Source organism: Sciurus carolinensis, chromosome 5 (assembly GCF_902686445.1).
Source record: "Sciurus carolinensis chromosome 5, mSciCar1.2, whole genome shotgun sequence".
NCBI classification, from domain to species: domain Eukaryota; kingdom Metazoa; phylum Chordata; class Mammalia; order Rodentia; family Sciuridae; genus Sciurus; species Sciurus carolinensis.
This window is the reverse complement of record NC_062217.1, coordinates 103309232-103333083: the sequence shown is the minus strand read 5'-3', so window position 1 is coordinate 103333083 and position 23852 is coordinate 103309232. Positions and strand designations below refer to the sequence as shown.

General features: G+C 35.7%; 1 pseudogene; it reads left to right on the top strand.

Moving 5' to 3' along the window:
* Nucleotides 1-742: 742 nt before the first annotated feature.
* On the top strand, nt 743-16195 carry LOC124985688 (dnaJ homolog subfamily C member 8-like; annotated as a pseudogene).
* Nucleotides 16196-23852: the final 7657 nt, after the last annotated feature.

Below are 23852 nucleotides of genomic sequence, written 5' to 3'. Positions count from 1 at the left end.
AGATTCCTTGATTTTTCCTGTCAATTTCAATTCCTGGTTTAGTTCATTAACCTAGAATACATTTAGTACAACTTCTGCAAGCCTAATCCTTTTACCCCTGACCTTGTTGTGGCCCTGTTCCATGGGCATATGGATAGAGAAGAGCAGAAGAGTAGGCAAATAAATAATGCTTTTTTTCAATAGTATGGTTCTTCTCTTTTAAACACAGGTGAAGTTATGTCATGCTAAGTAATTTCAATAATGTATTTAAAATTTTCATGGAAATTATAATTTTTTAATGAGCAAATTTAAATTAGAAATCACAATGACCATGCTGATAGGATTTAGGAACACATTCCAAAGCAACTTCATGATAAATATGTTACCAGGGTTTCAACTATATTACACAGTAACTCTTAGATGTGTTAGAATGTGTTTGTATTGATACTAAACTTATTGAACACTAAATCAAAATCCTATAAATTTTTATTCATCCCCCACCAAGAAGACTTCTCCATAAATGTGATCTGTTGACAGTTCTGAGAAATGGCACAGCAAATATAGAGAAACTCATAAAAAGACACATTCAGAGAGAAAGGAAGTACTTAAATCTCCTCTTACTTGCTTCTAAGTGCTGGAACTTCTCACCAGTGAACATGATTCCTTGTGGCAGAGAATAGTAAAGTAAAATAGTAAAAATAGTCCACTGATGCCAGGACTTTCCCTCAGGATCTAGTGACATATTCCTCATCTGAATGATGAAATGGAAGAGGAGATCAAGGAAGACAAAGTGGGCTTCCAGTCAGAGTGGTCAAGGGACAGGTCTCATCAGCCAGAGAGTTTTAGGGATGGCAGTGCGTACAGTGCCCTCCTAGTTCATGGCCACGGTAAGAAGCCTAATGAATATTATCTATCTAAGTCTTCCTCTGGCCTCTCCCTTGTCTAAACTTGAGGACTCGTTGCCTTGCACTGTGCTCTTGCTTACATACCACCTTTTCCATTTTGATGGTGAAGGTCATATCTGTCTTGAAGGAGAAGATGTCCTCGGAATCAATTATTTGGATTCTAAAGCCATTTTGTTTGGTTTCAAGTCCTTCTCTGACTTTCACTAGATTGCAATATCAGTCAACTGTGCTTCAACTTCTTCATTTTTATATATTGGAGCGGTTGTCAAAAGGAATATATATATATACTCTTCTAAGTCACGTGTGTGTGTGTGTGTGTGTGTGTGTGTATACACACGTATGTGACTTAGAAGATGTGTCTGACACATGGTAAGATGAAAGTCCCCAATAAAAGTAAGTTACTATTATTCTTGTTTTATGACTTCATAAATGACAAAGAATGGCATAGTAACAAATTGTATTGTTTTTAATTTAATTGTATATATACTTCAGTTTTTCATTAGTGATGAGATGAATTTATATTTCTAAAAAAAAAGCCTGAAGGATAAATCAAGGCAAAGCAATAATAAATATAACATTAAAAATATTCCACTAATGCATGGACTTTTTGGAGGATGAGAAAACTTTGGTGCTAATTTTAAATAGAAGAAGGTTCTGTTCATCTTGGAGAAGTTTTTTTAAACGTTGTAAAAAATGACCATGCAGCAGTAATACTTGGCCTTCAGGAATTAATTATTCATTTGACTTTCTTCCCCTCTCTGCAAAATGAAGACATTAGACCACACTACTCTTGAAAATTCAATAAAAGACAAAGGATGAAAATACAATAGAAATGGTTTTAGGGTTCCAATATTGACACATTCTGTCAGCACCAAGTTTAGTGTAACTCTTAGCTATCCTCTCTTGCAATTCATGCTGGTATTTTTTCTGCCCAGCTAGTTTGAGATCAGAAACTGTTAATTCATTAACTAATTGTGAGGGATATGAATAAACAAATAGCTCAATAAATATTATGGATCCACAAAAAAAGTCTACATGGAATACAAGGAGAGCTTGAAAGAATGAGACTGTTTATATTACCAGATGGTACTGCTAAAGAAAATTTCCATAAAGAAAGTAAATATAATTTTGATTTTATTTATATTCTATTCCCATCAGACCTTTTTACAATGTTTTAAAATAAGTAGATAGCCAATAAAAACTTTCAAAAGATTGTCTTTAAATATGTGCATTATTAAATGCATTGGATATAAGTTCAGTGCACATACCCAAACCTTCTTTTTAGCAGATGTACATATCACAGGAGCCTGCCAATCACATTCATTTTCTGATTTCCACTTCATAACACTGTCCATTACATCACAACAGAATAAGTTGCTCATCAAATTATTGGTATCCTGTCCTTCATTTTCCTGATATTTGAAAGCTACCAAATGAAATTTTGTAGGACAGATATGTTAGCAACATACAGTGAAGGAATGATTTTACACCATCCTCTGCAAATTTGGAATGAAGAGAACAACTTCCTCTCTTAAGTAAAATATCTGAAGATATGATTTTTTTTTGAAAGCATACAATGAGGTCTTGGTTATGTGACCAGAGGATGTTCACCCAACAATAAAAAACAATAAATAAATTACCATGTTTCAAAGACCAGATATTAGCACTACATGTTTGCTCTTCAACTTACAATAGTCTCTGTTATAGAATGTATATGATTTATGTTATAAGTATAATGCTTGTAAAACCTCTTTATATCATGAAACAGAGCTAGGAAGTGAGAAACTTGACACTCAGGAGGGCAAATAAAGATTTTCTTTTTGTCACCAACAAAGTCATCGTTATTAAAACAAAGAATGAATGGAAAAGGAAAAACAAGTTTGAAGTTAGGAAGTCAACCTACTCATGCCTAAGTTCAGATTCATTCCTATTAACTACAACTAGAGTAAACCAAGATGAGTCTTCCCATTGAGTTTCAAAAACCACTAGGCAGAGTGAAAAAAAGAAGTGAAAGGAATAAGGGAGAGATCAGAGTTTTGACAAGATGAAAGCAGACTGTGTTTTGGAATAAGCCAAGGAGAACAACTTCTAAATCAGAAGCTATGTCCCTAATTTTTGAATTTCATTTTGTTTCTTTTGAGAGTTGATACTGGAAGACATTGTAGTGGGCATCTGGAAGTTAGTTTAACAAAAGGAAATAGGGTTTCTTAAGGAGTCTGATAATGAAAGAAAATAAAGAGTTTGGGATATTGGAAGGGAAGGAGAATGCTGACATGGCTTCTTCAGAAATCTTGATCATCTTTAGATGTATATCTTCCATCTTTACTCCTAGAGTCTTACACAGCAGTAAGTCTTTACCCTCTATTTTGTTTTAAAGTTTATCTAGAAGAACTTCAAATGGGTAGATACCTTGATTCTATTGAACTTCATTTTCACAACTCAATTTTTTCCCCTTCCATAGTTACAATATGGAGGATGTAACCACATGTTACTTTAAAAAAAAAACATATTCTAAGTCCTAAAAAAAAAAAAATCACTGTGATCCAATCATGATAGAAAAGGTGGTTTCTTTCTTGACAGGAATCCTTAACTACATTACTGGGGAGATTTCCTGGGTGGTGAGCAGGCTGCCAGTCTCTTGCTTCCTTCCTTTCCCATTTCATCTCCAGTGTGGCAAGCCTCAGTCCCATGCTTGCTAGCAACAGGGAGTACAGCAGGTGGCAGCAAGCCGCCATTGCACTTTCCAAACACTGATCAACAAATTATTTCCAAGCCAGCACAAGCCAGAAGGAATGAAGTAAAAGATGGTTGTTGATTTGTTAGTTCTGTGTTCTCCACCTCTTATTCTGTCTACTTTTCTACCCTTCCTGGTGATGAAGAAACACATCTCACAGAAGCACAGCAAACTGGAAACAAGAGGGGAGGAAAGCCCGGGGTTGGCTGTACAGAATGAACTGGACTTCAGCCTAAAGTGACCTAGTGAGGTGGGGCACCCATGTCATGGCAGATCTTCTTTGGCCTTCATGGGCGGTTGAGCAATTCCTTGGACCCACATCTGTGAATGCTAATCCAATACCAAGTACTTTGCAGCATTATTCCATCCACTTTGTAACTATCAACTCTGCAGAAGTTTCACGTGGTGTTGCAGGTAGCAGAAAAGACCTGGGAGCTGACTGCACTCAGCCCTGAAGCTGAGAGATAAGCCTGGATGTTACTAATTCTGACTTGGCAAACCACATCAGAGCTGTAAAAAAGGCTCTGTACTGCTCTGAGCTCCTGCCTTTAAACTTGCCCTGTTTAGTTCAGCTCAGAAGCCTGGAATTTGTGAAGGTAAACAACTCTTATCCCATGGATAAACTGGATAATGCAATTTAAAATACAGATGTGTATTCTTCAGACAAACATAACTGCCCTGACATTAATGGGGCCATTTATCTTTGTTGAAGTTGGTAAGCCATAAGCACCATCCATGATGTTGGGATTTGGGGATTTGATTAGGTTTGGATTTCAAGTGACCAACAGGAACAATGGATGTGAGATGAGACAGTTTCTCTTATCTTTTGGGGTTATTAGATAACTTGTCTCCTTTTGCTTTGAGCTAAGATCTGGATGGTAAATTTCTTCTTTTGTGCTTTTCAGAATTTAACAGATTGAGAGCCCAGCTTATTCTTTATAACCAGCAGATTGTACTTAGGCAGATCATTCAGTTTTGAATTAGATGTTACAAAACTGGGTTATCTACGTGTAAATTTTTTACAAGACTGACCCCGTAAGAAATTGTGATTATAAATCCTAATATTAACTCCCTGAGTTCAAAAGGTTTAAAATAACTTTATTCATTATGAATGGCATCTGTAACCTTTACATGTTCCTTGCTGGTTCATTGACTTGAAGTTTAGTGTTTTTGTATGAAATTGGCCTTAACTATCTTAGGTTATCTCTTCTCAGAAACAGGGCAAACATCTTAACAAGAACGCAGCTGATGGATTTCCAAATATTGGGTTCATAGAAAGAACACTATACACTTTCAAAGTTCATTTAAAAACATGTTGAAATACATTTTCAAGTGAAGCAAAGTTTAGATGTTCACAACTGCTTAAATTTTTAGCAAAAGTTGGAAGTGAGTGAGAACATTTTCCTAAAGTAACTTTCCCTCCTTGCCTCATTAGTGGGATGAGCTATTTAACTAAGTCTCTGATTTCCCAGCAGGAACATTAACTGATTAGGAAAATGAGTGTTCTAGCTAAATGATTGATTTCCTTCTAGGCTTCTACACAGATTATGAAATAATAAAAATGTGAAGCTATTATCAAAAAAGCAAAAAAATGTCATGTCATCAAGAGGTTCCCTAGTAGTCTCTCAAAATGTTTTAAAACACTTTGAAGAAATTAACTTTCAAACTTTGAATTTTATCCCAGTCCACTGTCCTCTGGCTGAACTGTTGATAAATCATCTTCCCTGGAGAACTTGGTAGGAAAGCCATGAGTGACCCATGGCTGGTATCTTTGGCTAAACCAATTATAAACTTGGTGAATATTGTCAGGCTCTGGCTACCTGAGTGGCTTTGTGGTCTTGATCTGATCAAAATGACTATCAATTAAGGGAACTAGATCTTTGTTTAGTAAATGGAATATAGTAACTCCAATTTCCAATATCCTAAAAAGCTCCCTAAAACTGGCAAATGAATTCTCCATACACTGAAGATTATAATGCTTTTACAATTGAATTGAAGTATGGGAAGAAATAGCCTTTAAAATAACCTGAAACTATTACTGTGTTTAAGAATGGGAGGATAAAAACAGAGGATTTTCCAGAGTCTATCAGCATAAAAGTCCTAAACAGCATACAATTCATCTGAATTCCTTTGAGCTAAGGAAGTTGAGGATGTTTGACAGAGAAGGGGAAAAATGAATATTTTAAAAGCTTCCCAGGAACAGATAGGAGTTGAGACAAAAAAAAAAAAAAAGAAAGAAAAGAAAAGAAAAGAAAAATCCTCAAACCACTGGAACAGGCAGACACTGTTCTGCCAGCACTTAGAAGAGTAAGATGAGAGGCCCGTCACTGATTCCTGCTTTTCTGAAAGTCACCCAAACATAGACAAGAACAAAATAAAAAACATGAAATGCGGAACAACTTGATCCCATTACTTTGAATGAGTTAGAGGCTAAAAAGAAATGCTGGTAGTTTAGGCAAGCAGCAGAGGCCTAAAACTCCAGTACTTCAAATAAAACACAGAGACTGGGTGTGTTCGAAGAAAAAGCAATTGCAATTTCAGTGGTTCTTAACCTTTTGAGAGTATCGGGTTGTTTTGAGAACCAGAAAACTATACATCTTTATCCCAGAAATATAAACACATGTACTTAAACATGATTCTTTCTTTGGTTCTTGAAATTCCACTGATAGAATAATTACTTTGCCTGTAGAACAGATTACCCCTGTCTAGCATGATTTCTGTGTTCATGTTTTTCTTACTTTTTTCCTCCTTTCTTCTTCTTTCTTGTAATGAGTTTTACAAATCCTTGAAAATGTAGAGTGAGGGAGGCTGATCAGTATTAGTGATAGATCCTTATCTCCCACCTTCCCTCAAAGAAAAAAATAGACAAATAAAATAGAGAAAATGATGATATACCAAGAAGTGGTAAGTACTAAATGTTCTTCATTGTGAATCCACATTTAAACTCATGGGCATTTTACTTCTATTTCTATTGGTGGCATTCAAAAGTCATTAAGATCTTTGAAAAGGATTACACTATCATGTCACTGTTGGGGTTTTACTTAAGACAGTTACCAGGCGTGGAAGGAAACAGTATCTCCAGCCCCTAAAATATTATTTCTCAATCATATTTTGCAGTGGGAATCGTCTACTTGTACGGTCACATTTCAGAGGCAGAGGAGAAAAGTAAGAGTGCTTCCAAAGCCAATGAGTTCCAGGGATTTTAAGATGTTAACCTGAACAGGAAGAGTGCAATGACTTACTACTGCCATTCAGAGTAAAAGGAAGAGATTCACATCCCAGATGGGGAATCAGGGAACTAGAAGCAGAGGTACCAAAACTTTATTTGGCAAATATGAAACATATGCTGTGCCTAGAGAACAGATCCAGTTTTTGTGGATGCAAATTTTGTGGCAAAGCAGCAAAAGCCTGCAGAACCATTTAGTTTGTAACTGCTTCTTTGTTTTTCTGCTATGACATGTCCTTACCAAAAGCCAGAATATAAGGATTAGTCAAAATCTCAAAACAAAACAGTAGTGGGCCCTGACATCAGAGCATTGGGGAGTCAATATACCTGTACCGGCATTAGCTGCCAAACCTTGAAAATAGAAAATAAATGAAAAATTCTTTCTCTTATTAATAGAGTTCCTGTTGACATATTGACCAGAAAGGACCCCAAATGATTGCAATCCAACCTCCCCTTTCCTCTCCCTGGTCATGAGTCTGCTTGACATAAGGAAAAAAAGAAAAAACAAAACAAAACAAAAAACTAGTCCTGAATATTTACCATTTATAGATGGGTTCATAGATTCAGAACAGCTAACATAAGAGAGATTTAAGTGAAAATGCATTTTGTGGACATAGATTTCAAGTTAAAACTGAAAACAAAAGAGTTGTGTCCAGTTCCCTGACACTCTGGAGTTAAAACCTAGGACAAATGCTGATTACAGGTCAGCATGATAGATCAGGATAGCTGATATTTGATATGGCCTGCAAAATATGACTGGAAATTAAAAGAAGCATGGCCAAATAAGATGTTAGTTCTGATTGCCAGCTAAGGTGTTTTCTCATCTTTTCTCCTTGTACAAGCTAAAGAAGGAATTAGGTTTGAAGCTGGGAAAACTTAAACGAATGTTTCCATCCATATATCAGAGAGAACATTCCACTTTTGGCTTTTTGGGATTGGCTTATTTCACTTAGCAAGATAGTCTCCAGTTCCATCCACTTACACAATAAGGGTGCGGGGAAGAGTAGAATTAATTGGATCAGAGGAAGGGGAATGAAGGGAAGGGAGGGGATATGGGATTAGGAAAGCAGCAGAATGAATCAAACAAAGTTTTACTATGTTCATATATGAATACACGACCAGTAAAACTCCACATCATGTACAACCCCAAGAATTGGATCCAAATTAGAATAAGTTATACTCCATGAATATATAACATGTCAAAATACACTCCCTACTCTCATGTATATCTAAAAAGAACAAATAGTTTTTTTTTTTTTTAGAAACTTAACAATTGACACAAATAGTCCAAGACCAAGGCATCTGGTTTGAAGTCCAAGTGTGCATACCACCTTCAGAATGTAGGCTTATTTCCCATTCTGTTTTATTCTAATATCTAAGGGGTGGCTTTGCTTTGGCACTGAATGTTCTTTGTGTAAGAGAGTCCTTCTTGATTCTGCCTTTTTTAGAGAGTACGGAGGTGATTTGTACCTGGAAATTTAGCATCCTTCAGTTGCTTCACAAAACTACAATTAAATTGTGACCTGCTTTTCTTAAAGGTGAATGAACAATTGAAGTATCCATCAGTGAGGCCCTGATTTCCAAGGATAGTGGCATTTTTGATGATAAAAGACAATTCCTATAATTCTAATAAAGGCTCTTTTAGTAAAAGTTTGAGCATGAGCAATTTGTTCTGGATGATTCTGTACAATCATTGTTAGTTTGGAGCTCATTTCCACACAATAATTATTACCAGCACTTGAGTTGATCTGCATATGGGGATTAACTGGTAAGCCAAATAGTGCCCATATTCATCACTGATTTCAGTTATGTTTAAGAATACAGGATTGAGTTTTTATGTTCAGGCTATAATCAAGAAATATTTCTATAGAATACTTTACTTTAACAAGTATGATATTAATTGAATTAATGAAATAATTAAAGAAAGAATTGGATCTTTAAATTTAGGTTCTGGAAGTTGGGGACATAGCTCAGTGGTAAAGCACTTGTATAGCTTGTGGGAGGCCCTAAATTCCATCCATAGCACTATAAATAATCAGTATCATCATTATTGTTATTATTATTATTATTAAGGAACTGGACCTTAACTAGATGTGGTATTATTTCTGGGAATAAAAATCAGAGTCTTTGAAATTAGTTAGCATTAAAAAATGGCCTTTCTACTCCATATGAGAACATTATAAAATAGATAAAAATAAATATATAAATATATATCCTATTTATATGGGGGTATAGGGAATTGAATCCAGGGTCACTCTACTGCTGAACTACATTCTCAGTCTCTTTTAATTTTTATTTTGAAATGGGGGTTGTTCAGGCTGGTCTCAAACTTGGGATCTTCTTACCTCAGCCTCCTAAGGAGCTGGGATTACAGCATGTGCCACTGTCCCTGGCTAAAATAGTTTTTCATATTTGTTAGTACACATTCTGTAATACTTGTTATGGTTTGAATATAAAATGTCCCCCAAAAGCTCCTGTAAATGAAGAAATATTCAGAGATGAAGTGATTGCATTATGAGAACTGTAACCTAATCAGTCCATCCTAGTTGGGATGGACTGACAGGTGGTAACTATAGGCAGGCGGGTGTGGATGGAGGGCCCTGGGGGTGTGCCCTATCAGGATGCATCTTCTTTGTGGCAGTTCACCATTCCTCTCTGCTTCCTGACCCAGCCATGAGCTGAGCAGCTTTCCTCCACTGGACCCTTCCCCAATGATGTGCTGCTCAACTTGGGCCCAGAGAAATGGAGTCATCCACCTATGGAATTAAGACCTGTGAGACCCAAATAAACTTTTCCTCCATTAAGTTGTTCTTGTCAGTTATTTAGGTCACAGCAATGAAAAACCTCACTAAAACACAATTATATGTATACATATTAGATATAAACATACAATTATATAACATATTTTTTATCACATTACTCATATTTTGGTTAAATGTTCATTGAAATATAATACACTCAAATTGCACAAATGAAACGGGCAGTTCAATGATTTTATACAAAGTGAATATGCTGTGAAACACAAACAGATTATGACATAAAATACCCTAGAACCTCCCTAATGTCTCTTCACCATTATTATCTTATAGAAAAAGAGAACACCTCTTTTACCTCTATCTTCATAATTTTGCCTCTTAAAATTTCATATAAATGGAATCATTTATTCCCTTAACATTATCTCTCTAAATGTAAATGTTTTGTTGTATATGACTTATATGGTCTTTTTCATTACTATTTAGTATTTAATTATGTCTTCCATTATGTCAATATAACGAAATTGATCTGTTCACTGGGTTTCTGGTATATATTCTAGTTTTGAAGAATTAAAAATAAAGCTACAATAAACATTTTTGTATATGTCAATGGAATTACTGGGTCATACTTTATATATGTACCCAATTGTGTAAATAATGTTATTCAGCTTTATGTCACTTTGACAACATGCCTGAGATAACCGACTTAAAAGGAGGAAAGGTTTATTTTGGCTCACAGTTACAGAGGTTTTCAGTTCATGGTCACTTGGTACTGTTACTCTGGGTCTGTGGTAGCACAATACATTCAGTGGGAGCAAATATTGAAGGAGGCCTGTTCATCTCATGGCAGCTGGGAAGCAAGAGAGAGAATAGGGTCCCGGGGTCTCAATATCCCTTCAAGGTCAATGTCACCGATAACCTAACTTCCTTCCACCAGGCCTCGCCACTTAAAAGTTCTATCACCTCCCAGTCATGCCACCTACTGGGGACCAAGTCTTTAATACATGGGCCTTTGGAGGGCATTTCAGATCCAAACTACAGAAAATACTCAAAATGTTTTCCCAAGTGACATTCCCAATGCATGCCCTCGGCAGGTGTGAAACTCCCACTGACTCCATAACTTTTCCAATGCTTGCTCTTGCCTTTTTTTTTTTTTTTTTGTCACTGTGGTAGATGTGCAGTGGAATTAATTACATCAAGTATTGCATTTGGATTTTCCTGATGAGAGATAATGTAGAGGACTTTCCACAACCATTCATGTGAATATCCACTTTCATGTAGTTGCCATTTAAATCTTTTCCTTGGCTTTCTGTCAGGTTATCTTTTTCCTATTTCTCTGTAAATTTTATCAAACATTCTATACATGAGTCCTTTCTTTATATGTGTCATAATTATCATCTCTCACACTATGATTTCCCTTTAAACTCTCTCAATGATTTCTGTTAATGAACAGAAGTTTTTCAGTTTTAATGATTCTCAGTGTTTATCTTTATTGTTTTTCAAGAAAGTTTCATCTATCACCAGAGTTAGAGAGAGAATTACACGTAAGAGTCAGTTACATTTGTTTTATATTGTGTGAGGTAAGGATGGACGAGGTATCTGATTTATTCTGCATGATATATTTTAAAAGAACTCTTCTTCCCCAATCCCATGCTGCAATAGCACTTCATTTTAAATTAGATAACTATATGTGAGCAGATCTGCTTCTGGACTCTTTACGCAGTGTGCAATACTATACTGTTTTTTTAATATATATTTTTTAGTTTTTAGGTGAACACAATACCTTTATTTTCATGTGGTGCTGAGGGTTGAACCCAGGGCCTCATGCATGCTAGGCAAGCACTCTACCACTGACCCACAACCCCAGACCCTACTACACTGTTTTAATTACTATAACTCTGAAATATTTTTGATATCTATTTCTATAAGTGCAATAGCAATAATTGCATTTTAATCTTTCAAAATTGACTTACCTAATCTTTTCATTTTAATAAAAATTTTAAAGTCAGCTTTTCATTTTACATATGGACAAAGAAAGTCCAGGAATTTGCAGAGATCATATTGAATCTAAAAACCACTTGGGGAAGAATTTACATTTTAACAATATGAACAGAATTTATCCTTCCATTATTTCAATCATTTAAAGTTTGTCTCAGTAAGCTTTATAGTGTTATGTATATTATATAGTACTAACTATACGTGTATTGCAGCATAATTCATATTATATGTTTATTATACTATGTAAATATATAAATAAAATATGAACTTACATACTTAGATAATTTAACATATAAAATTTCTCTCATTAATGTTTTATAATCTTACAAGACTTGTTTATCTTCAACTCTTTTCCTATTTTGCTATGTTAAATTTATCAAATGCTTTATTGAATCTGTTGAAAGCTGCTTTCTTCCCCTACTTAATTCTATTAGTAGAATTGCATTTTTCTCTGTTTCCCCTGGCTCTCCTGGAATCACCATCTGGCACCCCGTTGTTCTGCTGCTGGACCCCCTTCTCAGTGCTTGCTGAGGGAACTTCCAGCCATGTTTGAGGAAGGAAACAGCTTTCACTTTCCTTTGTTGTAATAAATTTCAGGTTAAGTGGTTAGGTGATGACAGCTCCAAAAATGAGTTTGAAAATATTCTCTCATTTTCTATTCTCTGGAGTAGTTTCTGAGGGATTGACATTATTTTATCCTGAGATGTTGGAAGGACTGATGAGAAAAGAAATCTGGGCCTAGAGTTGTGCGTTGGCAGGGGGTAGGGATGGTAGAAAGGCTTGCAAGTACAGATTCCCTTTTAAATAGGTAGTAGATTTTTCAGTTTCTTTTTCCTCTTATTTTGATTTTAATAAATTTTCCTGGTTATTGGAAGGATTTTTTCTATTTGACCATAACTCTTTACATTTTGTCACAATTAGTTCATTATATACTTTAATTAACCTCTTTAATAAGAAGAATCTGTATTCTAGAAATTGGAACTTTTCTCTTTTTAATGTCAATATTCTCAGTAGTTTATATTAGAATTTTCAGAGAATCAACTCTTGTCTTGATTTTCTGTAAAGTACATTAACTTTCATTGAACTCTGCTATTAGCCTTATTATTTCATTTCTTATTTTTTCTTTAAGTTTAATATACTGTCATAGCCTAGCTTATTTGATGAATAATAGATCAATGCTTTTTAGCATTACTGCTTTTATAATATATGCATTTGTATTTCCTTGTATGCCTTCAGTTGTATTTCACAAGTTTTATATCTTTTTCATTATCATTCATTTCAAAATGTTTTCTAATTTACTGATAGTCTCTTATTTTGATGCTGTCTTCAACCCATGGGCCATTTAGAAATATATTGCATCATTTTTAAATATTTGTGGATTTTCTTCTTGCCTATCAGAAGATTCAACTGAAGACTGGTATTTATGAAACTTCTCTGCTTTGGCATGCTCTAAACTCCTGTATCTGTCTTTATAGCACCACAGGGTTTCCACAATCTCTACTCAGCTCTTCGGCCTCCCATGATTCTCTTGCCAGATCTACATACATATTACAAATTAACAAAAAACTTTGAGGGAGAATATGTAAATAGGATTTCATGCTCAAGTTCCCGAGGTTTCATTTTTCTCTCCAGGATCTGACTTCATAGCAAGTAAGTGTGCTGAATAAGTAATAATTGTGACTCTCCAGCCTAGGGAGAGGGCTCCAAGTCCCATATGCAGCTCTGCATTTGGCCTTTAGTTCATGTGCTGCAAAGAGATATGGGAAAAACAAGGATAATGTGGTACTCAGTTCAATGTGCTTCTCTTGTCTCTCAAGTTCTAAGCTTTCTGAAGCCATCAAGCATCTGTTTTTGTATTTTATCCAGGTTTTATAATGGGTTCTAGTGTAAGAGTTAGTTAGAAAGAAGCTGTCATCATGGTAAAAGGCAGAAGTCTCTCTTTAACCATTTAAACCTACCAAAATATGATAGATTTGATTCTTATTTAGAAAGTTCCAATCCCTCTCCTAACTACTGTGGCAGGAAGATGTTTCCTTTTCACTTGGCCTTGTGAGTTTCTTTGGCTTTGGGGGCATTAGCAGACATGAGGCAAGCAGGGACTTCAGATACATTGGCTTGGCTCAGCACACCCTCCCGGTCTTTTGCCATGGCATTGGAAGAACTTGCCTAGTTGGCCTGCTGCTGCGAGAAGGATGAGAAACATGTACTCAGCTTCCTCGCCAGTCCACAGACATGCAGCTAAAAGCAACACTGCCCAACTGTGCCTCAGCTAGATAGAAAACCCAAGCCACCCCACAGACTCATAGTGACCACAGTCAAAGAGCAGAGTCGCCCTAGTCCAGTGGTATATTCTTGAGAATAAATTTTTGTGGTTGTAAGAAATTGATTTGGTGGTGGGGAGGTATTATGTAGCATTATTTTGACAGTGCAAAAATACTGATACACAGGCACTTGAAGAAGCTTATTAACTGTCTTCCCTCCCACCTACAGCAGAATTAGCTTCCAGAACATACTTTAGAAACTCTCATGGCTATACGTGAGTTTAATAGTTCCACACCTACCACCCCACCCCTACTCCCCCACCTTTTTCTTACTTAATACTGGAAAGCATTGGTTATTTTTAGGTAACCTGAATTCTAAAGATACAAATATTAATAGAGATGTTTTCATCAGTTTTTTTTTTCTCAATAAATGGAAAGAGTTGGGACTCAATGTATAAGATTCATCAGTTTCAAACAACCATCAGACAATAAATGAGCTGGACAAAAAGATAGCAAGACAATCTTTAGTATTGCTAACTTTTAAATCAAATGAGAAGTTATTGTTCTAAAACAGTATGAAAATTGTTTCAATATGTGCATATAGATTAGTTGTACTAACATAAGTCCAACCTTAACTTGTGGGTGTAGAAAAGTCCAAACCAAAAATGTGGACATATTCTCATTGTTTGTATCATGTCTGAGAATTGCCTAATTTATCATTAAACATCTACTTTTCTCTGATAATTGAAAATAGTGAACTGCCTAAAAGCCAATGAAACCACTGTATGCTGTTGGCATGGATATGTTTATGTGGAAAAAAGATCACATTATTACTTGACTTTAACTCTCGTAGCTTCCTTGCATTGAAAAGACTGAATGACACCACAAATACCACAGCAATATTCCATTTACAGGCTAAGTATGTTCAGATCATGGAGTCCCTGAGAAAGATTGCTCTCAATAGGCCTCAATATTCCTCAAAGGAATCTAATGCTTTTGCCAAAGCATGGGATTTCCAATGCAAAACAGGGCCACAGGAATCCTAAGTTTCTGGGCATAAAAAAAAAAAATGCCTGTACAGGTTTGGTTTGTTTGTCTGTGGGAGGTAACTAAGCACATTTAATAAATCATCAATTTGTTTAAAAATTTTTGGTTGTAAAATAACAAAGGAGATTTTGAAAGTAAATCTTTTAACCATTTATTAAGAACTCAGAAGAAACAAGCTACCAATATACTTACCTTCTGGTCAACACAAATTGCACTGCAGGTAAATGTCAAATATAAGACAAAGTCCTATAATCTTAGATTAAAAGAGCTGAAAAGACTCTGAAACAGGGCTGGAGATCAAGTTTCTCGTTCCTTTTCTTTCTTGTACAAGGTCTCACTGTGTTGTCCAGGCAATCCTGTCTCACCCTCCCAGGGACTGGGGCTGCAGGTGCATGCCCTCACACCTGTACCTGGCTGAGATCAGGTTTCTTTTTATCTCAATTCCTTACTATTCCTCCTTATCAATTTTCTTACAAGCATTTTTCTGTTTTCTGGATATAAAAATAATACGTTTGTGTTAAAAATATAGAGAGGGTCACGTGGTGGCTGGGCTGGGGAAGTGGCGCCTTCAGGAGAGAGCTGAGCTTCCGCGGAGGCAGCACAGAGGAAGCACTTAAGACCAGTGAGGTGAGACCAACAGAGGAGAGAGATTCGGTTCTGATGTCCAAAAATCGGATTGAAAGACGAACCCGTCCCAGTTCCTCTTATTTCTATTTGAATCCATTTGAGGTTCTTCAGATGGACCTGAAGTGACAGGTGAAGAAATAAAAAAGAGGTTTCAGCAGTTGTCCATATTGGTGCATCCTGACAAAAATCAGGATGGTGCTGACTGAGCACAAAAGGCCTCTGAAGCTGTGGACAAAGCTCTCAAGTCGCTACCGGATTAGGAACAGAAGAGGGCGCTGGATGTAATTCAGGCAGGAAAAGAGCACGTGGAACACACTGTGAAAGAGCTGAAAAAACGATTAAAGAAGGAGGAAATGTAGAGGAAGAGGAACCCGAGTTGTTCAAACAACCAGTATTTAAACAGACCGTGAAACTTCGCTGAGCTGGAAATGAAAAGAAAAGAGAGAAGCAAAAGAGATGCACGAAAGGAAACGACAAAGGGAAGCGGAGACCGAAGCTCAAGAGAAAGCCAAACGAGAAGGGGAGTGGCAGAAAAACTTGGAGGAAATCGAGATGGTCGGGTGGACAGCTGGCGAGACTTCCAAGCAAATACAAAGGGGAAGAAAGAGAAGAAAAATCGGAGCTTCCTGAGACCACCGAAATTAAAAATGGAGCAGCGTGAGTGACCCGGGTCACTCAGGGCCACAGAACCTGCTCCCAGCTCTCCTCCCTGTGCTGAAGGACTCATTCTTTTCCTCCCACCTCCACCCCAACATAGAGTAGTTTTGCTTTTTTGTCCATTTTGTTTTCAATATAATTTAATATGGATCAGAGTAATTCTTTGTATATTGAAATGAGGGGCTCTGTTTAAAAATGACACCCCCACCCGTTTACCCTTAGGAAAACCAGGATTGGAAGGTGCCACCATTGGTGCTGCCTTCTTTCCCACAACCTGTAACTTAACGTCTTGAACTTCACTGAATTGTGATGGTTAGAAACTTCTTGTATGGTTTATGGAAATCATCCAATTAAACATATTGCTCACACACACACACACACACACACACACACACACAGAGAGATATAGATAGATAGAGAGAGAAAACTATAATGAAACTAAAAACAACCTAAAATTTCCTCCTATAAGCTTTTAATGTATATATTTAGGCTATGTATGCATGCATATACAATTATTTTAAAACATAATTGAGTTCATAGACCAAATAGATTTTTGCACTGATTTTGACATTATGTCATGAGCACAGTAATATGTCATTGAACTTTTTCTGGTTTTCATGTTTTCTTGCTGTTCCCTTTGTGGTCTTTTGTGTCAGAGACTTGTTCTACTTGTTTTGTCTATATATTTTATTTATAATAATTTTGAAAACATAAAAGCAGATTACTTTAAAAATTATAAACAGGACAGCTTATTTTACAAAATACTTATGATATATACTTTTGGAATATAGTTATATAATTTTGATGTATATTTGAAAAGTATGATGCTTTTGCAACTAAATATACAATAATTATTTAGACTTAATGATTTTCCATATTCATTTCAAAATCTTTTAAGTCATGGCATTTCTGTTTTGACTTCTTCAACTTTTTTTTTTATATATAAGGTATTGAGTCATGGGACGTTCAACCACTGAGTCACAGAGTCACATCCACATTCCTTTTTATTTTTTACTTTAAGACAGGGTATCACTGAGTTGCTTAGGGCCTCACTAAATTGCTGAGGTTGACCTCAAACTTGTTATCCTCCTGCCTTAGCCTCCCAAGATGCTGGGATTACAGGTATGTGCTATCATGTCTGGCTGATTCCTTCAACTTTTTCAGACATTCTTCAAATATACCAGTAGTATATCTGAGAATGTATTTCTAGCGCCTTCCCACATCAAAATCAATTTCATTTGAAATTAAATTCTAAATTGCAACATTTTTAAATTAAAAATTTTAAGTTCCCTTTTGCATGGAGAAGTTTGAGTTCCCTCTGATAATATTTATGCAAAATAAAACACTTTATTCTCTCTGCCTGAGCACTTATAATTTTTTTCACTCTACCTTTTCAAATGATTTCCCTGAATTTGTCTAGTGTGTTTTTTTTTTTTCAATAAATGTAGTTTAGTCTACTTATACAGAGTTTTAATCAGGTCAGAAACGCCCCTCAAAAGTGTCTTTGAGTATTGTTTATAATTTTGGAGGGTATTTTCCTCAAGAATGCTCATATTCTCCTGCTGTCTGCCTCCCCCAATCATTTATTACATTATTTTCATTCATTTTATTTTTCTCTGTCTTCTGAAAGAGGGAAAGGTGATTCTCCACATTGCTGATTTCTCTGGTGTCTCATTTCTATGTTCCTATCTGCAATATAAATTTTAATCCCATATTGGATCTTTAGGTCCTTGTCTCCCTTGCTTCTTTCACTTAGTCTCCTTTTTAGTCTACTCTTGCATTTGTTTGTTTCAATTCACGCTGTTCTTACATTTTCTGCTTCTTTTACATATGGGTTGGATCTTGTATTCTTCTATATTGTTCAGCCATTTTCCAAAGAATTTTCCTGGTCCTGGGGTGTTCAGAGGTCTGCTCTCACCCAGATTCTGTAAGATCCTGACAGTCCTGTTCTCTGGCTCTGTAATATTTTATTACATATCACTGTTTTTTCTCATTTGTGCTAGAATGACAAAAGATCTCTCATTTCAACAGCCTGCCTGGATCATGCTTGACTCACTCTACTCGTGTCGATTCTGGTAGAATAAGTTCTTCCTATTTATTGAGAGAAGGTGGGCAGATGTGACAACCCTCAACCAGTTCCAAAGTCTGGAAGGGTTTCTTTCCCTTAGCATCACTCTGCTGGCATGACACTGGCTCTCCTGCTGCACTGCCTGGGACTTGAGTAGACCAAGTACTTGAAACCACAATTCTCAACCAGTACATCTTTTGACCTTTTCCTTCAGCCATCTTTTCCTCCCCTGAGGCAACAATGCACCAACCTGCATTCTTATTCCTGCCTGCTTCCCTCCAGAGCTAGTCTCTGTTTGGGTGTAGGAAGACAGGAACTGAGAAGATTCTTTGAAAGAGAGATGAAACATTCACCTATCTTATTTCAGGCAGTCTTGCTATGTTTTGGTAGACTCACCCTGACATCTGATTTTTTTTAATCTGTCCTATTTAGTTATACATGACAGCAGAATGCATTTTTGCTTATACACAAATGGAATAAAAGTAATATATTTTAAAATCAATTTAGTTGACTTCTCAGTTAGTAGACATTCTGTTCTGCATGTATGTGTGTAGGTGTGTGTGTGCATGAGCACATTCATGCTAGTTTTCCTGTTGTCATTGATATCTTAGATGGACAAACATTACAGCAGGTCCTTTAACTTACTGCTTCTCTTCATGTCTTTAAGTGTGAATGGGTTTCCCACAGCTGCACTACAGTACTACAGTTGAGACTTAAACACAAATCTTTGCTCAGTACAAGCCACTCTCATGATGAAAAGATTCAGGCCAGTTTTCCAGCCCCAAAGAAGTCTCCTCACAATCTAGCAACAATATCATTTTAGCCTTTGAATATTAGTTATAATGAATATTTGCTATAATGTTCTGTTTCTACCTGTTGACCAATGACATTTGCTATTAATATCTTTTAGACATGTTAGGGAATTTCTAGTATGTTTATTCATGTTTTTCCATATTCATTTCAAAATCTTATCTATAAAGCATCCCATCATGTCACTTACATGAGTGAGTTAAAATTGATAGGCAATAATGGACTATTTCTCACAGTGTGATCATAGGAATCAAAACAATTTTGGGCAGAGTCATTCATTTTACTCATACGTTAAATCTATCATTTTACTTAATAATTTTTTAATCTTCTTAGCAGTGATAATGGCCATTTATCAAATAACCATCACATTACTTCAAATGGCAATGTCTAAATTTATTCAAATGTAGAAATATGATTAGACAACCACTAATAAACATTTATGAATCAACACATAAACAACTCTAGAAGTTTCAAGAGTTTATGGGTTCTATGAAATTGTGAATTTCTGTGTGTCTGCAAGTTTTTCCATCAAAAAGGTCCAGAGTCTTCAGCAAGTTCTCAAAGGGGATTTATGACCAAGCAAAGGTTAAAAACAAAAAGTAAATTGCTTTTAAAAAGAAAATTAAAACTGTTCTTTAAAGAAAAAAAATGAAACTTCTAACTTCTTCCATAGCACATTTCCTCTCCACTCCCTATGGTTTTGAAATGATGAACCCAGAGCTTACGAAACAAAGATTTAAATGTTATCAGGAAAGCTTAGGAATCTCATCTTGGAAAAACATACCACATTATCACTAACAATCTCAGGGCCCCAGGGTTTGTCCCTTGCTAACCTCCCAGAGCTTTGGTTTCCTTGTTTGTAGTTTGAGGAGTTTGGATTAGAGGGATGAATTCAAAGATCACTCCCAGTTGTAAAATTGTAACCTAGTTATGAAGAATTACATATACACTTCAAAATAATAAAATAAACAAACAAGACACTTGGTTAGAAAACTCTCACAGCAGATATGATTTTATTAACAATCAATGAAGTATTTAAACAGGAAATCAAACACTGGGTTCTGGGATCCTCATAGAATCCATTGGCTCTCAATATCAAGTCTCTTGAAAGTTAGACTTTTGATTTCGGATGAAATTACTTGACTGGTTTATATATTCTACTGCTTAAATGCTTTTCTGTCGCAATGCTTTGCATGACTTTCAAAATGCTTAATGAACAAAAGCAAACACTGTGGTGACCTATTGAGATGGGATAAGCAAACTAAGGAGCAAAAGTTGGTATAAATGCAATGACTCACATAATCTAAACTTGTGGTTGAAAGAAAGGGAAACATCTCTAAAATACTTGTTATAATTTAACATCAGGACAATCAAAATGTGGCTGGAAATGAGTGGTACATAATCACAGTGAAGAGGAAAGAGAGAAGCTGGCTGAGAAAGGCTGGACAGGTTTAAATACTGTAGAAAATTCTTGTTTATTTGCTCCAAGAGGCAGTCCAGGCCCTCTGCGGCCAGCACCCTGGGATAAGCCTATCAATATTTACCATCTTCTTGTTTCAACTGCTGGGCAAGTGACTAAAAATTGTTCACTTCATTTGACTGGAGCTTGGACCACACATCTGATATTTGCAGACCATTCTGAATATTTATCACTTCACGAAGAGCTATTTTTAAAGAAAAATGGGTTTTACAGTTTGCAGATCCAATCCTTAGTTACCCTATGTACATGTATTACTACACAAATGGTGTGAATCTACATCGTGTACAGCCACAGAAATGAAAAGTTGTACCCCATTTGTGTACAATGAATCAAAATGCAGCCTATAAAAGTAAAAAACATCATTGATACATGTGGATTGGATGGGCTCACAAAGCATTCCAGTTAAGAATGGAGGTGCTGATGACTCTTCATCTAATACTCTATTTGTTTTAAAATGAAGTTGTTATGCTAAAAGAATATAGTTAGAGATAAGGTTTGAAGGAAAAGACCCAACTAAACAATTACTATGTCTTCAGACATGAAATCAACATACATAGTATTGACTTACTTCTTGAGTCACATAAATTCACTAGTTTCTGATTGTTGAAGAAATTATTAGGAAATAATCTGTTTTCCTATTTTGAAGTTTTCTTAACAATTTATTAAAGACTACTTTATTAAATGCTTATTGTGTGTCAGGAAATATAAATGATCCTCTCAAATATGTAGTACTCTTTATACACCTAAGAATAGGAGAGAAGGAAACTGGTTGAAAAGAGACAAGTTATTTTTGTGGATCAAAACTTGTCTATCATAAAGCCACAAATTAAAACTACTTCATTGATTCACTCAAGCCAATAGTCTTCTTGCTTTATCATTTTATTGATCCATTAACTATATTGATGTTTAAATTTGGAACTTGTGATAACCAAATCAACAAAATAATGTTGTTGTTGTTTTGTGAGGACACTTTTGCAGGTATGATATACATAGCCAATAATTATAATACTCATTGAATGTTAACAGAGACACTAGAAATGACAACACATTCCTTTTCAAAAAAATTAAAATGAGTGATTTAAGAATATTATAAAGTTATTGCCTAAAATATACAATATTTTATAAACATGACTATTATTTATGTATCCAGTATAATTTGGATGCATAATTTTAATTTTACATAGGTAATATCATGACTCACTGTAAGGATGGATCCTAAAATATGATAATTTCAATATATGTGTTTAATTTACTAGTTTTCTGAAAGAAATAAAAGTTAGGCATTTGACATAATTCAGTGCTCTATCCATTGATTCAATAAAAACAATCACTATAATGTGTAATATTATGTGAAAGTAGTGTTACGTAGAAGGAATAGAAAGTACTATCGCTGCTCTTGGAAGTCTTAAAAGCTATGAAGAGGAATGAGACAAAACTCAACTGAATTCAACAATGATCTTTATCAATCTCTTCTAATTTCCATATGATACTAGGCACAGAGGAGTTGAGGTATTCAATAAAAGCATGCATACTATTTGTTGTCATTGACCACACAAAACTTTTTCACAAGCTTACCTTTTGAATAGTCACCAAATTGAGGAGGAAAACAGATAACATAGGCCAACATGGGGTATTTCTTTTTCTTTTTTTTTTTGAATTTTTAAAATTTTATTTGTTCTCATTAGTTGTACATGACAGTAGAATTCATTTATACACTTTGATAGGGCATTTCTTTATGCATATTTAATGTTGGGGGAAAGGTCATAAAGGATAAATGAAGAATGAAGAGGACTATCTGCTTATATGAACTTTATTAAGCGAGGCCTCTCTGAGGGTTATTTTGAGAACTGAGACAGCTCCCACCTCAAGGAATCAAGGTCTGAGCATTACAGCAGATGGGAAAGGGAGGCCAAGAGTCCAACACTAGAAAGAGCGTGGCAGTCCTAAGGGCTGAAGGGGAGTGGCTGGTGCGTACTGAGCATGGGCGGGGCCACTTGACATGAGACAAGAGGTAAACTGGGATAACCGCAAACACGTGAGAAGTGCAAACTGCACAAGAATGCAGAGGATGGACCAAGCAAGATTCAGAAGATACCAAGGAGGAGCTGGTATTTATGGCACGATAGGTTTTCTGTAGACCATAATGGTGTATGAAGTGGTAAATAAAACTGGGATACCAAAAAAAAAAAATCAACAATTACATGTGGTAACAGATTATTTAAAAGTTTGTTCAAGAAGATGTGATAGATAGGTTTGTAATGGTTAGTCTATGAAAGGTCTTAAAGATTAAGGTGAGATTTTTATAAGTTCCACTATTCAAGCAATAGTGAAACTACATAAGCATCACAAACAGGGAGTGACATGACACAGGGAAATAGTGTAAGGTTAACTAGTGGGAATGTTAGACAGTTTGGAGGTGAAGAATCCATGAGAAGACCAGTGCGATAGGGATGCAGTAGACTAGGGTCTACATTGGGGTGGGACAGATAAGTGCATGTGAGACAGGGAATGCAAAGAACCCTAGGCCATCTCTAGTCACTCGGCCCAGTGACATGCAAAATCATGAGCAACTGTAGAGAAAAGCAATCATCAGGTCAGATAATCTTAAAACTATAAACTGGATCATTCCTCTGCTTACTATAAAGTAGGAAAACAGTCAGAAGACGTGATCCTGAATTTTATCAACATAACTTCCAACCAAACTTCATGAACTGAATTTCATTCTCATGTGATACCAATGGTGATGGTGAGAGGTGTCGTAAAAGACAGATTGATGGTCTGTGTTGATGTTAAGTGCTGATAAAAGTGTGATATACCAAACCACATTTGACGATCTTTATGTTAATCTTGGGCGGACATTTCACGTCAGTTTCTTAGAAACACTTTTAATGGTTGTGGTTCAAATAAAATTTGGTTTATTTTAGTCTGATGGGCAATTATGAAGTTCATGACTACTCCCCTTTCAGGAGTTCCTACTGGACACTTGAGTTTGTGGCCTTTATAGAAAGTGCATCCATCTTCATCAATTACCTGTGTCTTAACCCCCATGTTACACCCTTGGTTCCCTTTCTACTTTTCCATATTATCTGTTGCATAAAATCTTTCTGAAGTTTATACAACTTTGTAAACTACTCTAAATATTTCCTAGAACATATAACAGTATGACTAAGAGAATGGAATGAGATGCTAAGTAAATGCTAATTCTTTCTACCTTTTCAGTATCCATCAAGGATAGGAAGGTTAAAGGAAATTTGACAGAAACAACTTCTATTATTTAAGGATAAAAAACATAAATTTTGTTTATGCT